General features: G+C 44.9%; 1 long non-coding RNA gene across 2 annotated transcripts; it reads left to right on the forward strand.

Moving 5' to 3' along the window:
- The first annotated feature begins 50 nt into the window (after positions 1–50).
- LOC102961723 lies at positions 51–15,569 on the forward strand. 2 transcript variants are annotated; one of them, XR_006211655.1, is made up of 4 exons: positions 51–120; positions 6,153–6,262; positions 14,031–14,160; positions 14,585–15,569. It is a non-coding gene; the product is annotated as an uncharacterized LOC102961723 (long non-coding RNA). The 2 variants fall into 2 exon arrangements; XR_006211654.1 differs by having other exon boundaries at positions 14,031–14,074.
- Positions 15,570–16,483: the final 914 nt, after the last annotated feature.

The raw sequence follows: 16,483 nt of genomic DNA on the forward strand, positions 1-16,483 counted from the left end.
AGCAGCCGTGCCAGCGCTGCTCAAGTTTCACTTTTAGTCTATGGGTCTGCTCCCCCGCCCCGCGCCAGCTTTCCCGGGATAAGTAGCGTTAGCGGGCAGGGAAGAGCTCGGCGCTGCACGGTAAGAGCAGGCTGCACGGTAAGGGCAGGCTGCGCGGGGCGGGGCGGGGCGAGGGGCGGGGCCTGTCCGGGGCCGGGGCCCTCCTTCGCCTCTGCCTCCGCCTCCAGCTGCCACCGCCTCCGCCTCGGCCGCCTCCTCCCCGAGGTGTTGTTGCAAATCCTTCTTCCTTCCCCACCACCTTCCGCTGGGGGGCGCCCGGGGAACCACCGGCCCTTCTCGGGCGAGAGGGCTTCCGGGGAGGCAGGAGCGCGGAGCTTGGAGCGCGCGCATAGCCCCGGCCCACGGTGCGCAAGTGCCGGCCGCGGCGCAAGCACTGGATGCACGCACGGCAGAGGGGACCCCGAGCTTTCCGGAAGTCTGGGTCTGGGCGGGGTTGGAACCCTTCCCTGAGTGCCCCTGCACACCCCGCCTTGGGTTTCCTGTGCGTCCTGGGGGCGGGCCACACACAGCCACTTGGAGCTCTCCTGGTACAAAGAGCCTTGGAAGCTAGTCGTTCGAGCCCCGGAGAGGAGGAGGGCCTCCCCGGAGTCACTTACTAGAGGCCGAGCCATAATTGACATAGATGGTTTCCAAGTGCTGTTTCCTTTTCTCCAAGCATTTCTCTAGTACCAACTGTGTGCCAAGCGCTGTGCTGGGTGTGGGGTCAGAGAGGCCGGTGGGGCCCAGTCCCAGCCCTTAAGGACCGCTCAGTCAACTGAGGTGCTTAACCTGATCCAAGATAAATCGGGGGAACGAATTGGATAAAGGTGTTTTGGCTTTGTTTGTTTTGTTTTGGTTTGGTTTTTTTATTATTTTTGAGAGAGAAGGGTGATCTCAAGCGGGGCTCTGCGCTGACAGTAGCAAGCCCAATGTGGGGCTTGAACTCACCTGAGCCGAACTCCCATGCTCAACTGACTGAGCCATTCAGGTGCCCCTTTTCCTTCCCTCTTAAAGCCCCCCATCTCACAGAAGTCATTAGTATTGCATTGCCTTCATAGCACTTTTTTATGTGGTAGGTGAATTTTACAATTGTTTTTATTACTTAGCTCTCAGTTGCTGTGGGAGAGATGGGTCACAAGAATTAGGCTTGTTTTGCAGAATGTGGGCAAGAGTTCAGGGGTGAAGAGCTTTCCCATGAGGTGCTCGGCTTTAACTGACAGAATGAGAATCAGATTCCCATCTCCAAAGCTCCTCTCGTGCTCCTTGACTCATGCAGGTTAAGCATGAGAAATTGACGGGAAAGTCCTTAGCAGGTCCTATACACTGGCAAGAAACTTAGTATTATTTCACTGTGTAGGTAGTGCAAGAAATGAGCGTAAGTCTAGGCCCATGGTAGTGACTCAACAAACACCCACCGTTTTTGTTAGAGGAGATGCTATGTGCTCAAGAAATTTTGGTTCAATGAACTCCTTTTTTTTTTTTAAGTCTTTTTTTTTTTTAAGTCTTTTTTTTTTTTTTTTTTTTTATTGAGAGATCACAAGCAGCGGAGTGATAGAGAAAGAGTCCCAAGCAGGCCTCCCACCCAGAGCCTGGGTGTCTCAGTCGGTTAAGAGTCTGACTCTTGGTTTCTGCTCAGGTCATGATCTCACAGTTCGTGAATTCGAGCCCTGAGTAGGGACCTGCACTGACAATGTGGAGATTCCTTTGGATTCTCTCTCTCTCTCCTCTCTCAGTGCCCCTCCCCCACTCATGAGCGCGTGCGCGTGTGCTTGCGCGCGCGCTCTCTCTCTCAAAAATAAACTTGAAAAAAAAAGGAAGAAGGTTCTGCCATGAGAGTGGTACAGTACAGCACTAAGTTGTGTATGCACTGGAACTCATATGGGAGTTTGTTGGAAGGGCCAGGTCTTAGGTTAGACGTTGAAGTTAAGTCTAAATTAGACACAGACAGGTCCTGTTGACTCCCTTCAGTCTGCAAACACCATTTCCCCCCCTCCCATCCCTAAGGACCTTTGGTTTTCCCATGGCTTTCATTTTCTGATTTGTCATCTTCATTTTCTTCTGGCTGACACCTGACTTGGGCAATGGAGAGGGGAAGGACATAGGGAGTCATGGTGTTATGAGAACTTCTGGCTTCGGGCTTAGCTGAGGAGCTTCTGTGCTATTCTGTTCTATTTTGTTCCATTCTGCAAGAGTTACTGACCACCCTTTTTTTTTTTTTTTTTTTTTTTTTAAGTTTATTTATTTTGAGAGAGAGAGAACATGAGCAGGGGAGGGCCAGAGAGAGACTGGGGGACAGGAGTTCTGAAGCAGGCTCTGTGCTGACAGCCGAGAGCCTGATACTGGGCTCGAGTTCACAAACTGTGAGATCATGACCTGAGTCGAAGTCAGGTGCTCAACTGACTGAGCCACCAAGGTGCCCCACTGAGCACCTTCTTTGTCTAAGACATCCTTTTAAACACTTAGGAAGATCTGGAGAAAGTTGTGTTGACATATTTGGCTTTATTTTCTCATCATGGAAATGAGATGATTGGGTTTAGTGCATTCATTTACCACATATTTATTGGCCTGCAGTTTATAAAGCACTTTGCTGTGTCTCAGCGGTGCCATGATGATTTGGAAAAGGTCCTTGCTATTTATTTGTCTGTTTGTTTGTTTAGAGAGTGTGGGGGAGGGGCAGAGACAGAGGGAGAGAGAATCCCAAGCAGGTATTTGATATCAGGGATTCAGCCTGAGATCACAGCCTGAGTCAAAATCAAGAGTCTGACACTCAACTGACTGAGCCACCCAGGTGCCCCAAGGTCCTTGCCCTTTTTTTTTTTTTTTTAATGTTTACTCATTTTTGGCAAAGAGTGCAAGCAGGGGTGGGGCAGAGAGACAGGGAGACACAGAATCCAAAGCAGGCTCCAGGCTCTGAGCTGTTAGCACAGAGCCCGATGCAGCACTTGAACTCACGAACCATGAATTCATAACTTGGGCCAAAGTAGGACACTTAACTGACTGAGCCACCCCAGGCTCCTTGCTTTTAAACAAGACACACAGTCCGGTAAGAGAGGTGCAATAGAATATATATTGGGCAAGATGTGATGTCCCTTAGAATGCTGTGATTATTTGGGGTCCTATTCCCCAGAGTATTATGACTATTCTGTTAGAAAAAGGTCCTGTAGCCAACTAAGTGTGGTAAAGTCCAAGTGCAACAAAATTAAATGGGTATTTTTATCATGGGACTCTCTGAGCCTTTAGTAACCTAATGCACACTGTGACCTCCCAAGAGGTTTGTTTCTCAAAGTTATTTGATCAGAGAGTCCCCACCCTCCTCCTTTTTTTTTTTTTTTTTTTTTTCTTAATCCCCCTAAGACATTCCTTAGGCTTAGAGTTCCAGTGTGCTTTGGGAAAAGCTGCTGTGAGCCATAGATCCAGTCTGTAGCATCTGAGCATAGGAGGGGTACTCAGGCATGCACTGTAATCACAGAAACAGGGTTGAAAGTTCTACAAATGCAAGGTGTGCTCACACACTAGGTGATTTCAGACACAAGGACATGTGACTAGGGTTGAGGGTGTGAAATCAGAACAGGAGGGCTGAGCTTGTGAAGGAGTTGTATAAGCAGAGGGGCTGGAAGATTGTCAAGAGTCATCAGGAACAGGGGTTGAGTGTCCGACTCTTGATCTCAGCTCAGGTCATGATCTCACAGGTGGTGAATTTGAGCCCTAAGTCAGCATGGAGCCTGCTTAAGATTCTCTCTCTGTCCCTTCCCTGCTCATGTGCCCTTTCTCTCTCTCTCTCTCTCTCAAAAAAAAAAAAAAAAAAAAAGAAGAAAAGAAAAAAGAGAGAGCCACTTGGAAGCAGAGATGCAGATTCCCTCCTCTGAGCCAACCCCTCGCCACCTGCACTGCAGTTTTTCCAGCATTTCATCTCTCCTTCCTCTTCTGCTGATTCCATCTGGAGTCATTTTAGACCAGATATGCTCCAGACTGGATTTACTGGTTCACTTTACTGATCAAACACTTGTCAGGACCTTCTGATCACAAGTAAGCTTACAAATTAAATTGAGCATTCAACCCTCCTTCCCCCTCTACAGTGTTCTCCTGAAAGTCTGGTTTTATTCTGGGTTTTTCTGCCTGGTGTCAGTTCTGTGAATAACTAGTGCAAAACTACATTCCCAGGGGGATTCCTGCCCAAGGGAGTCAGGGAATTGGGGCCAAGAGTGAGGATAGTTTTAGGGCTCATCTGCCATTAGAACTGTGCTCTAGATTCTTGGTGACCTCTTCAGGTACGTCTTCCCCACATAACACCCCCTCCTTCTTCTGAATTAACAGACTGACTTCATAAATGTCATTGCATTCTAGAAGGCCCATTCCTCAGGTCAATGTAAAGTCTTTCAACCCAGTCACTTCCTTGTTTGGGCTGGAGTTGCCATATTCCTGTAACAGGATATCCTGTGGGGCAGTTAAGACTCCACTTCTTTTGGGGTTAATTGTCTACTCTGAGTAAGGAATTCTGTCCTATGTGGGTCCATGTTCTTCAAGTACCAGAGGAGAGAACAGACTTCTCCATATATGGAAATTCTTACCCACCACACTCATCTATTGGAAGGGTAGGAGGTGATTCAGGGTTTAGGAGAAGCAGGATTTGAATTCTAGTTTCCAGGAACAAAGTCATGCCCCTCCCCCCCTCGTCCTGCCCCCTCCATTCCTTTGCCCCTCATTCTGGAAACAGAGGAGAGAATGTCTCAGTGCTGTTTCCCTTAGGTCTTAGGACCACCTCCCTGCAGTGGGGCTCCGGGTGTGTGAGAGGAGGGCCAGCTGCCTGTGGGGCCTGACTCTGGTGAGAACATCATTATTGATGGAGCAAATGGCATTTCTGCTCGCAGACCTGGGGCTTGCAGCCGTGTGGAGTTGCACAGTGACAGGATATGTTGCTGGAAGTGCTGGCCACTTTGATTTGGCATGTGGACAGCTCCTTTTCCAGGGGAGCTCTTCTCACAGTGGGATTTAGAGATAGACTGCCTGATGGAAAATTCCATTTAAAAAAATTAAGTTTATTTATTTTTTAAAGCAAGAGAGACACAGCATGAGTAGAGAAGGGGCAGAGAGACAGAGGGAGACACAGAATCCAAAGTGGGCTCCAGGCTCTGAGCTGTCAGCACAGAGCCCAATGTGGAGCTCAAACTCACAGACTATGAGATCATGACCCGAGCTAAAGTTGGCGGCTTAACCGACTGAACCACCAGGTGCCCCCAGGAAAATTCTATTTTTATATAAAAACAGAGAGAGAGAGAGACAGACAGACAGACAGATTTCCTCCCACTTGAGGCATAGCCAGAATTGGGTACAAAGGCAATTGAGGAGTGTTGTCTGATTGCTAGGGTTAGAGCAATGAGCCACAGGGACTTTTCTACACACTTGAGTAAAGAATCGTTTTAGCTAAAGAACAAAATTATGGTTGGCTTTAAGCAGATAAAATGTTGCCATATATGCAGCATTTGCATGGCATCCATAGTCTGGGATCAATACCCAGCATTGCAGGATGGCATGTAGTTGATGGACTATCAGCATTGGAAGGAGTCTTAGAGATTATTCGTTTGGTCCACCTCATTTTGCCACAGGATGGTAGGCGGTAGAAGCCTGGGGAGCCCAGCTAACTCACCCTGCCATCGGGCACCGGGCTGATTGGGTGGGATTAGAACCCAGATCTTTTGGCTCTCAGATCGTTCCTCCTTCCAGTACACTCTGCAGGCAGAGGCGGAGAAGGACATGCCCATGTTGCAGGTAAGGAAATTGGGACTCTGGATACCAGAGTTGCCCACACTTACTGATCCGATTGGTGACACTGAGAACCAGTACCCAGTTATTTCAGACCTCTTTGTACCACGTTACATGGGCTCAGATGCCTGAATTTGTTGTTTTTAGATTTTTTTTCCTTTTTTTTTTTTTTCTCTCTTTCTTTTTTTGGTGTCTACTTACTCTGCTTTTGGTCATTTGAATGTTACTTGAATGTGAGCTGCTGCCTTCTGATTCTGCTCTGCTGTCTGTATCTTTTTCTTTCCTGAAAGGGATACTGGCTTGTCCACAGTGCAGAACTGAATAGTGGAGACTTTTATTTCCATTTCTCCCAGGGTGGAAATTACGGATGGGCCTTGGAAAGGAATGAGCATGGCTTCCCATCTTAGCTCCTACCACTATCCTGGAAGCTGCCAGAATTCTGGAGTGTATTTCCCATCGAAAGGTGAGCCTCTGAATGGATTTTATACACACACACACCAATACACACATTCATAGACACACAGACACACAGATACGCATACACGCCAGCTCACAGACATACATACAGACACACGCATACTCATAGACACATACACTCAGACATGCACACAGATACATACACAGGGAGACACATATACACAGCACACACATAGACACAAAGACACAGACACACAGACATATACTCTTAGACACATGCACAGACATACATACAGACACAGATACAGGCACACACACACACACACAGATACGCATACACTTATACATGTACACAGACATACATACAGTAGACGCACACAGACACACACAGACATACATACAGTAGACACACACAGACACACACTTCTTTGCCTTCTTTGATATCAGGACAGCTTTCGAGAGAGACTTAGAGGGCACCACCCTCTCTCACAGCCGCCAGATGTTACATGGCCTTGGGTAGTTTTTTGTACTCAGTACAATTTTGCCACTGTTTTCCATGATATTCACAGTGAATTCCAAAAGCCTCCCCATGTACAGTGAGGGTGTATGTGACCTGAGTACTATTCCATTGCTTTCGGGGGGATGTGAAATTTTGTACACACAGAGAACTTTTAACTGGAGGCCCCAATGTGATTCAATCCTCTCCAATTTTGGGGTACACTTGTCTCCTGGAGACACACACAGACTCTGGTACAACATCAGAAATGTGGGGCAGGCTGATGCTCCCCTATCAAATCTTATACAGAGCAGCCCTCCCCATTAACAAAACCTGGTACTCTTTCCTCAGAAATGTACTGGGAGCCTCACTGCTTACATTGGACTCACAGTGGAATAATTGGGCCACTTCATTAAGACCTAATTGATGCTAGGCCTCATCAGGGACTAAGGACTATAGGGTTGAGACACAGGAGATTGTAGTTTTAGAACTACACAGTGGATCTCAGTGTGAAACCAATGCTGAGAACGACTTTTCTAAACATGCGTTGTCAAACTTTCGTGTATATACGAATCACTTGAGGTTCCCTTTATTTTATTTTATTTATTTATTTTTTTAAACGTTTATTTATTTTTGAGACAGAAAGAGACAGAGCATGAACGGGGGAGGGGCAGAGAGAGAGGGAGACACAGAATCGGAAGCAGGCTCCAGGCTCTGAGCCATCAGCCCAGAGCCCGACGTGGGGCTCACACTCACAGACCGCGAGATCGTGACCTGAGTTGAAGTTGGACACTTAACCGACTGAGCCACCCAGGCGCCCCTTGAGGTTCCCTTTAAAAACAGATTCTGGGTCCCCATACTCAGACATCATTACTCTTTAGATCTGGATGAAGCCGATTAATTTGTGTTTTTAACAAGCATTGAGGTTACTGTCCCCAAGCTTCATCTCCAGTAGCACTAAGCTAGAGAAAGCTGAAGACCACACCCGAGTCCCTTACACCCAACTGTCCTATCTCAACACAAACACTGCTATTCCCAGTGTGAAAACTACTAACAGCTTCTGGGAAGATGTCATTCTCTGCAAATCCCCTGCAAATTGGAAAGGGACTAAATAAGGCAGTGGTGTCTGAGCGAGGCTGTTTGCCGTAAATAAGATGTACTCATTCATCAAAGGGATGTTTATTGAGTATCTACTACATGCCCCAGGTGTATGAGGACACACTGTGTCCAGAACACTGTGCTGGGAATCTTACATACAAGATGTGAGTTAATCTTTCTAAAGTCGGGGGAATCAGGTGGTATGTGTTCATTTTTCCAGGAGGATTGGTTTCTGTGTATGCCTTCCTGGGAGTAGAGAGTCCTTCTCTTCTTTCTCATTATCAGTAATTTAAAAAATAATGTTGGATGTGAGGGCACAAATATAGAAAGCAGACTGGGGGACAGAATGGAAGGGTAGATTAGGGGCTCTGAGGGAAACCTGATGTATTTATGTATTTGCATTTATGTATTTGGTTTATTTTAATGTGTGAAAAATCAATGGACACCCCAGGAATGGAAGATGGTTTGCAGACGTGTTACCTTGGAGGTACTGTTTGAACCAGAAAGGTGAAAGTGACTTCCCAAATTGTAAATCCTTTGCTCTCCTTTATCTGAGTCTGAGTGTCAGCAAAGTATGAATGCCAACTTGGGTCATCCAGGAGGTGGAGCTGCCAGGAACTCTGTTCTCCGAGCTGTTCTGAGAAGGGAGGATCAGGGACTGGCAGTGGAGCTGTGGAGGGCAATTTGTGGTCTAAGAGGTCATCTGCGACAAAATCTGAACAGATAATTCTCTGTTAGGCTCTGCAGGCCCCATTTAGGCAAAGGGACTATTCCTGATGCAAATTCTGGGATAGCTGAGCTCTGTGCCCAGAATGTTAGCCCCGAAGTATGAAACAGGAACTGGGGCTGGGGGCAGGAGCATCAGAAGGTCTGCTGGAGGTGGGATTGATGGGCGCCTTATGTGTTCATATTACACAGGGTGATCCTGGATGGCCAGTCGCTGCTCGCGGTCTGCTCCGTGGTCCCCTGCGTTGTGGGAAGTGCCGGATTCAGTTCCTTGGGTGGCGGTGGCGATGGAGGGATGGGTCACCTGTGTTCTGTTTGTGCGCATGTGTGATGTTTTGGCAGAAAGAAAAGGAGAAACATGAGAGGGCATCAAAACCTCTGGGTGCAATAACAACATGGGTCAGAGGGAGGATTGATCTGTCCATGGACTGTGCCCCCAGGTTGCCTGAACTATGAACTCAGGTGTGTGGGCTTGGTTGAGCTGGAATTTAATGCTGACGCTCTGGAGACCTGGGCTGATGAAGGGAGGAGCACACTACTGCAGGTTTTGGCCCCAAGAAGCGTCGTGTGTGCCGGAAGTCCTCTGTGCGCATGTGCAGCACTTCTCTGGAAACTGAATCTGCACAGGCACTAAGCGGAGCTATTACCAAGAGTGAAGTCTGGGCAAGTGAAGGTGTTTCATTGGTGTCTTAAGCACGCATGTGCAAAAGTGGGCCAAGACGGGCAGGAAAAGATGTCACAGTGACTCTTAAGCCCACAATATGAGCAAGGTATTCAGGGCATGTAAAAAAAGTGGTCAAAATGGAAGGTGATGCTGTGTGGTGTTCAATGACGATCTGATGTATGTTCAGATTTTCAAGAGTTCACTGGACCAGTTGTCTATTCAGACAGTTGGGCATTCTCCACCTGTAGAAGGTAGTGATAAGGTTTTTAAAGAGGATGTGGAAGCAAAGCAAGGAAATTGTTTGATTGGATATACCTTAAACAGTTGCCTTATTTTTGAAGACCTAGTTGACTGTAATTTTTTTCAGTTCATTTTCTTCCGTCCAGTACAGTGACCGTGAATTACGTTGTGGTTTCTTTACAGAGACTGTCAAAGTATTAGAGCCACCTCAGGCTATAGCTTCCATAGAGAAGTTATTTAACATCTGAGTTCTTTAACAGTGAAACCATAGTTGGTAATATATTACAGGTTTGTTTGTTTGTTTTTTAATCCACTAACATGGCAATTTAGAAATTGTCCACTCATGGTAAGAACGCACAGTCATGATGGTGCAACAATCTCTTATCTCAGAACCACCCAGTTAAGTCATATGTGTACAAATCAAAGATGCACATTTCATGATGTGTGTGAGAGCAGGAGACAGATACATTCAATTATGTAAATGTATAAATAAGAGTGTTCCAATGAGGAGGTTTAATTAACAGTTATCTTGGGATATGAAGCAGATCCATTTCTACTGGTGTGAAAATATCACCTTCGTATATTATTGGTTAAGGAAAGTAATTTGATTGGCAGTAAGTTTGATATGACAATATTTATGTAAACATTGAACCCAGGAGAAAATATTTTACTGCTGGTGTATGTTATACAATTTCAAATGCAATTGCACATACACCCTGAGTTTGCACAAGAGGGAGGATCCACCTCAACTTGATAAACTGTTATGTCTGCAGATCAAACTTTTCTCGAATGGTGGTAACGTTTTTTTTTTCTCTTTTTACTTTATTTAAGTATTTTACTTAAAGTATAGTTTGCTTTATTTTATACGTTTACACTATATAATTTTCATTTTACAATTAATGATATGCCTACATTTAGTTGGTAAAATCAAGTTTCATGAGGCAATGAATTTTCTCGGGAACCTCTAGATCAGGTCACTTTCACGACCATATAAATTGTGGGCATAACCCATTTTCTTCTCGTGGTTTCCACGTGGTCTCCTCCATGGTCACACTTTGTGCATGGTATCCCCACAGTAGAGAGAAAATAATGAGTCTCACTGTTCACTCAAAATTCCACCCGTTTTCCTTTACCGTCTATATAATTGAAAGGATTACTGGGTATTTTATAGAAGTAAGGTTATTACCTCATGGACTGAAATTCGAAACTGTTGACAATTGTGAATAAAGTCCAAATGAAAATATTAATGAGTAGGAGAATGAATTAAGGACCTCCAAATGTACACATGACATTTTCATTACCCCAACCTTCATTTTCCTCCTCACCCCTCGCTATCACCATTGTTACCTCAATCTCTGCACCCCTAGGGCCTTTAGATTTCCATGAAACCTAACTCTTTCCCCACAAATGACCCTCCTAGTTCTCTTCATTGCTCACCTAAGTTCATCAGGTGCATTTTAGACCACCATACCAATAAACTCTGTTTTATCTGATCCCAGAACCCTCAGCCCAATCTTCTTTCTCTGCCATGGCCCTCAACTCCTCCATCCTCCATTTTTTCCTCCTCCTCCATTGCCATTTATATTGTCTCTCCGGCCCCCATTTCAATGACTTCAGCCCATCTATGCTGTCTTTTATGTCTGCCACCCTCAATGTCCCAGCTCTCACTTATCATGAGTCCTTAGTTTCCTCGTGATCTTCAACCCATGACTCCTAACCCTACACTCCCTGATTTTTTCTCATGGGCCTTTAGACTTCTGGTACCCACTTTTCTCCCAGCTCTGATGATCTGCCTCCACCCACATTAACTCACTGTACCCATTATGTTCCTCAGGCATCGTCTTTTCTTCCTACCCTTTATTTCTGGTTAGAGCACTGAATACTCTCTAAGGACTCCATTCACCAGTAACTATCTCCCTTCCATCCCTATGTTCTATAACCCTTCATAAGCAGTAAGGTTTGTATGCCTTTTACTCTTCCTTGCCTCCTAACTCCCTTTTGCCAATCATTTCCTCATCCATTACCCCCTTCCTTCCCATGATTTCCTTTACCCTCTTACTTCCTCAATACACATATCCCTCATCTCTTTAATGTCCTTGCATACACTCCACCCCCAACCTCAAAACCTGTAGTGTACTTTAACCTCTCAGTGACACTTAACTACCTAGTGCCTATTGTGGCTTACATAGTGTGCCTCAAATAAATATGCTCAAGTCCTAACCCTGTAATTGTAACCTTACTGGGCAGTAAGATCTTTGCAGATGTAATCAAGTTAAAATAAGGTCATCCTGGATTTGGGTCAATTCTAACTCATTGACTGATATCCTTATAAGAGGAAAATTTAGACACACACAGAACGGTGTGTGATGATGAAGGCAGAGACTCAGTGATGCATCCACAAGCCAGGCCAGGCTAAGGATAGCTGACAGTCCTCAGAAGTTAGAAAGAGGAAAGACTCAATTCTTGAAGTAAAGTGTGGCTCTGCCAACAGCTCAACTTCAGACTTCTAAGGACCTCCGGAACTTTGAGACAGTAATTTCTCAGTGTGTTTAGACACTCAGGTGTGGAATGTATGACTGCAGCCCTAGGAAACTAACACAGATCCCGTCCTGTCTTCCCCTGTGGCTCTGTGACCTCAAGCATCCAGGCTCTCTGCAGCTCCATTTGTCCCTGTGCCCTCTTTCTTACTCAACTATATCACTCCACGTCTTCATGCCACACATCTTGCCCTAAAGTGGCAATGCCCCTTACTCTTGAGTTACACACATTGTATCATTCTTGATTATACTATTAAATGTGTCCATCCTACCATAATTCTGACTTTGTATCTTTTGTGGAAGAGATGGTATATATTCTCAGTTAGTCACAATATTTATAAGATTATGTTTAACTGTTTTTAAAAAGTCATTTGCATTATTCCAACTTAAATCCGTTTATATAAAAGTTTTACCCAAATAAACCCGTATGACTCATTAGACACTCCATTCTAGAGAATATAGTAATTGCCTGTATTTTCCAGAGGTTCTTTTTCCCACTCACCTATGTGTGTCTCCACACTGCCTTCTGATTCTCAAGCTTCAATATCAGCTCTTCCCTGGGTCTCCAGCCTACTCGCCTTCTTTATAGACTTAACACTTGCCAGGACTCACAATAGAGTTAGCCAACTCATTAAAGAAATATTCCTGTCTATCTATGGAAAGAGAGGGAAAGAGAGGGAGGGAGGGAGAGAGAGAGAGAGGTATCTATTTCTATATATAATAAACCTTTATCTATTTCTAGATCTTTAGATATAAAAAAAACACAAAAATAGATGTATAGATATCCATTCCATTGATTCTCTTTGGAGACACCTCATACAGATTTTACTATCTGTACATTTTCTTCATTCATCATCAAACTGTTGAACTTATTTCACACTGATAATTATGTCTTATTTGACAAAACTTATGTGCTTCTTTTCAAGATTGTTTTTTGTATTACACAAAATAAAACGGAGGAGAAAGTTAAATCCTAACTTCCATTGGAAGCTTACCTGTTTGTATGTGTGAATTTAATTAAAACTTGAATTTATGCAGTCTTTGATACTTGTTAGTAATACTAGGCCTTCTTATGTAGGAATTTCTTATTTTGTTCTTTTTTTAAATTTTTTAAATGTTTTTATTTATTTTTGAGACAGAGAGAGACAGAGCATGAGCAGGGGAGGGGCAGAGAGAAAGGGAGACACAGAATCTGAAGCAGGCTCCAGACTCTGAGCTGTCAGCACAGAGCCCAATGTGGGGCTCAAACTCATGGACTGTGAGATCATGACCTGAGCTGAAGTCAGACACTTAACCAACTGAGCCACCCAGGTGCCCCTTGGGTTCTTTTTAAACAACTTTTTTTGGATATAATATACATGCTGCATATTTATTTCACCCATTTAATGCATAAAATTGATAGGTTTTTAACCAATTCATATGTAGGTAGAAGCAAACCATTATCCATCATAGAATATTTCATCACCTCATAAAGAAACCTCCATACTCTTTATCTATCCCTACCCTCATCCTCTTATCCTCATGCCTAAGATTCTACTAATCTGCTTATTTAACTTGTTTCCAGTTTTACGGAGATACTGGCATATGACATTATAGTAGTTGAAGGTGTACATCTTAATGATTTGATAAATGTATACATTGCAAAACATTTACCACAGTAAGTTTAGTTACGCCCACCACCTCACAGTTACCAAGGTTTCATGTGTGACAAGAAATTTTAAGAGCTGCTCTCTTGGGGGCGCCTGGGTGGCTCAGTCACTTAAGTGTCTGACTTCGACTCAGGTCATGATTACTTACTGCTCCTCCATCACCTGGGTTATGAGAGATTCGCTGACATGCTGTTTTAATGTGACCGATGATTCTCACAGAGTCTTAGAACTGATAGATGGCATTCAGGCATAATTGAACAAAGTCAGGGTCTCTCCTGGATTGTTTGATTGGTTTGGGAACTGGGGACATTATCTTAAGATGCCATCTTGTTGGTCAGTATAATCTTTACTTTGTGTTTTTCTCTTTGTGTCTGCCAATGTTTATGCCACCTCATGCCTGCCAGCCTTCCTGTAGAACCATACCGTGGGCCACTCAACCGACCCTTGGGTAAGCTCTAACTGCTGTACCCCCACACCGTCCCTTATCAGCTTGAAGAAGCCAGTAAGGTCATCATCCCTGTTCCCTAATGGCAGGTAGGGGCCCTATTCCAGGGGGAGGAATAAATAGGGAAAAGGTTAGCATTAGGTAGGGAGAGATAAGAGACCTTCAGGAAGGCAGACTGCAGATGCAAATGGGAAGCTGAAGAAGCAGACAGATTTCTCCCCTTATGAAATCGTTATGGGCTCCTTCGCCCTCCCTGCTCCCCATTATCAAGGGCATAAGTGGGGATCTAAATGAGGTAGGAAATATAACCTTAAAGCAACAGATGCACGTCTTTGGCTTTACCCTAACCACCTTACACCACTGGGTTAGGGAGCAATTACTTGTGAATTCTGGCCACAGACGCTCACCCCTTTAAACCAGGAGATGCTTTCTGGGTGAAGGATTGGAATGTCCAAACCCTAAAACCCCTCTGGAGGGGCCTGTTCACTGTCATATTGTCCATGCCTCCTGCAGTAAAGGTGGCCGACGTGGGTCCCTAGATTCACCACAGCAGAGTGAAGCCAGCATCTCAAAACTGGGAGTTCATTCCTGGTCTTTCAAGGCTGTGCAAGCTGACTGTACAGAAGAAGCAATCTGCAACTCCAGAGGCTCTGGGAGACTGCAGCCCTGCTTTAGTTACTCTGGAAGCTGACGAATCCACGCATGGCAAAAGCCTGAGGAGTTGATGGTCCGGTGGAACAAATAGACTGTCTGTATTTTCTGTATCTGTTCCTTATTGTGATGCGCTGTCACCCTGTGTCTCTCGCCGTTATTGTGATCCTTGCTCTACTTTTCACCATAGGATTGGCAGAGGCCACCCTGGCCAGCTGGAAGTGTGGTGAGAGGTTTCTGACACCTTCCCTTTGTGGATAGGATGCTTCGTTGGTACCAACACGAAGAATCTAGCCACCCTGGCCCTGGGAGGCTAGAGAATTAGTTCCCTGCAAACCTTACAGTGGAGCAGAATACCCCAGTCCTATTACTGGGGTTTGGCTCCACAAAAGCTCAATTATTGGGAAAAACTGTCTTGCCCAGTGGGGGAGAAAGTCTGCCATCTCTGTTAGAAACTTAACGTGCCTTGAGCAAAGATTTTATAATTCAACCACCTGGGAAACCCAATGGTGGGGGTCCCCAGAGCATCTTGAGCCAGATCCCCACCCCCTGCCTATCTTCTCTCATCTCCGAGAGGCCTGGGACAATGTCCACACAGCTATCAAATGGCAGGCCACAGGTGGACTATACTATATATGTGGAAAGACAGCCTGTCCACTACTTCCTTCAGGCTGATCAGGGTCATGTGTGCTGGGAACTATTCATCCATCTTTCTTCCTGCTCTCACTTGCCAGAGGGGAACATTTGGGAGTCTAAGTGTATGGGGACAGGGAGACTCAAAGGAAATGACAGGCCCTATAGCAGTGCTAGGAATTTACCCAAGGGATACAAGAGTGCTGATGCATAGAGGCACATGTACCCCAATGTTTATGGCAGCACTTTCAACAACAGCCAAATTACGGAAAGAGCCTAAATGTCCATCAACTGACGAATGGATAAAGAAGATGTGGTTTATATATGCAATGGAATACTACTTGACAATGAGAAAGAATAAAATCTGGCCATTTGCAGCAACATGGATGGAACTGGAAGGTATTATACTAAGTGAAATAAGTCAGTCAGAGAAAGACAGATATCCTATGTTTTCACTCATAGGTGAACCTTGAGAAACTTAGCAGAAGATCATTGGGGACGAGAAGAGGGAAAAAAAGTTACAGAGAGGGAGGGAGGCAAACCATAAAAGACTCTTGGATACTGAGAACAAACTGAGGGTTGATGGGCGGTGGGGGAGAGGGGAAAGTGGGTGATGGGCATTAAAGAGGGCACTTGTTGGGATGAGCACCGGGTATTGTATAGAAACCAATTTGTCAATAAATTGTATTTAAAAAAAGAGAAAAACAAGAAAAAAGTAACAAAAGCACAATGATAAGTGTACTTGGAAGAGGCACAAGAGCCAAGTGAAAGAGCCCCCCAATGGCCCAAACTAGAACAATTTGAATAAAATATTAAATAATATAGTATATTGTATTATAACTGAAAGTATAAAATATATACCATGAACTGATACTGATATAAATAACTGAATAAATTTTCTTTTTTTTAAAATTTTTTTTTAACCTTTATTTATTTTTGAGACAGAGAGAGACAGAGCATGAACGGGGGAGGGTCAGAGAGAGGGAGACACAGAATCTGAAACAGGCTCCAGGCTCTGAGCTGTCAGCACAGAGCCTGACGCGGGGCTCGAACTCACGGACTGCGAGATCACAACCTGAGCCGAAGTCGGACGCTAACCAACTGAGCCACCCAGGTGCCCCCTGAATA

The sequence above is a fragment of the Panthera tigris genome, chromosome E2, assembly GCF_018350195.1.
Source record: "Panthera tigris isolate Pti1 chromosome E2, P.tigris_Pti1_mat1.1, whole genome shotgun sequence".
Classification (NCBI taxonomy): Eukaryota; Metazoa; Chordata; class Mammalia; order Carnivora; family Felidae; genus Panthera; species Panthera tigris.